The sequence below is a fragment of the Macaca thibetana genome, chromosome 11 (genome assembly GCF_024542745.1).
Source record: "Macaca thibetana thibetana isolate TM-01 chromosome 11, ASM2454274v1, whole genome shotgun sequence".
NCBI classification, from domain to species: Eukaryota; Metazoa; Chordata; class Mammalia; order Primates; family Cercopithecidae; genus Macaca; species Macaca thibetana.
The window spans coordinates 128,175,351-128,177,067 of NC_065588.1; the positions used below are offsets into that span (position 1 = coordinate 128,175,351).

Consider the following 1,717-nt stretch of genomic DNA (forward strand, 5'->3'; position numbering starts at 1 on the left):
ACACTCTGCGAGGCCGAGGCGGGCAGATCACCTGAGGTCGGGAGTTCGAGACCATCCTGACCAACATGGAGAAACCCCATCTCTACTAAAAATACAAAATTAGCTGGGCGTGGTGGCGCATGCCTGTAATCCCAGCTACTCAGGAGGCTGAGGCAGGAGAATCACTTGAACCCGGGAGGTGGAGGTTATGGTGAGCCGAGATTGTGCCATTGCACTCCAGCCTGGGCAGTAACGGCAAAACTCCATCTCAAAAATAAAAAATAAAAAGATACATGGGAACTTTCCTATATTTATAGTTTTTCTATAAATTTAACTTCTAAAAATTTAGAACTTTATTTTTAAAAAAACAACAGACTGCTCACTTCAGCAACACCTATCCTAAAACTGGAACGACACAGAGATTAGCGTGGCCTCTGCACGAGGATGACACAAAAATTCATGAAGTGTTCTGTAGTTTTATATTATAAATAAAAATAAAAAATAACACACACATACAAAACCGTGCCTCAAAACATGTCATCTAGGGGCTGGGTGCAGTGGCTCACGCCTGTAATCTCAGCACTTTGTGGGGATGAGGTGGGTGGACCACCTGAGGTCAGGAGTTCAAGACCAGCCTAGACAACATAGCGAAACCCCATCTCTACTAAAAACACAAAAATTAGCCGGGCATGATGGCGCATGCTACTCTGGAGGCTGAGGCAGGAGAATCGCTTGAACCCGGAGGCAGAGCTTGAAGTAAGCCGAGATCGCACCACTGCACTCCAGCCTGGGTGACAGCGAGACTCCGTCTGAAAAAAAAACAAAAATATGTCAACTAGGAACACCTGTGTTCTGTGTTCTGTTCTGCCTGAGTCTGCTGCAAGGCCTGCCGGGGTGTGGCTGAGCTGCCTACGCCTCCGCCCACCTGCCCAACCTGCTCGCACACCACAGCCCATGGGTCCACTGGGAAAGCACCTCGGGTGCAGTGAGACCTCAGAAGCCGACCTCAGTTGCACGCAGGTGGGTGACAGGGCACGCAGCGTCATCTGCAGAGCGCCCAGTGGGCACTGCCTCCCGTGGCCCCTGGGCCTCAGGGTTTCCCAGGCTGGGTCAAAGCTAATTCCCCCAAATGCCATACAAAGTGACAGCAGATTATTTCCTCTGCAACAAATAGCTGAAATTAAGGAATTTGAAAATTTTACAAAGGCAATATTTGTTAACTTTAATAAATTCGAGATGAAGAGATTAATTTTGTTTTCTCATTATTGTTCAGAATGAGCACTTCTGGGATAAAGACATATTCAGCCGTCCTGAAATAAATAAATAACGGCACCCAGTTTTCTAGGTGGAGAGCCTGCAGAGAGGCGGCCGGGCTTGGACTCTGGTGTGAGCGCCCGGCCTGCGGCTCACCCTGGGATGTCCAGGGCGCCTGGGCTGCCTGGGCACCTGCTCTGGGTTGGAGTGGACAAACCTAGGCAGCGCTTGGCCAGCAACAAGGAGCTGGTGAGTACAGATCTCTGATGGAGGCCAGCTAGGGGGGACGCTGAGAGCAGGGGGCCCAGAACCCACCCATGCGGGGCTACAGTGCGTGGGGTTGAAGGGGTTTGGTTCTGTGGCGCCGCCCAAATCTCCTGTTGAAATGTAAGCCTCGTGTGTTGGAGGAGGGGGCTAGTGGGAGGTGATGGGCTCATGGGGGCAGATTTCCCCCTTGCTGCTCTCATGGAAGTGAGTTCTCACG

At 51.0% G+C, this 1,717-nt stretch overlaps 1 non-coding gene across 1 annotated transcript; it reads left to right on the plus strand.

The window, feature by feature from the left end:
• The first annotated feature begins 354 nt into the window (after positions 1 to 354).
• Positions 355 to 458, plus strand: LOC126931857 (U6 spliceosomal RNA). Its single transcript, XR_007717971.1, has one exon. It is a non-coding gene; the product is annotated as a U6 spliceosomal RNA (small nuclear RNA).
• The last annotated feature ends 1,259 nt before the right edge of the window (positions 459 to 1,717 follow it).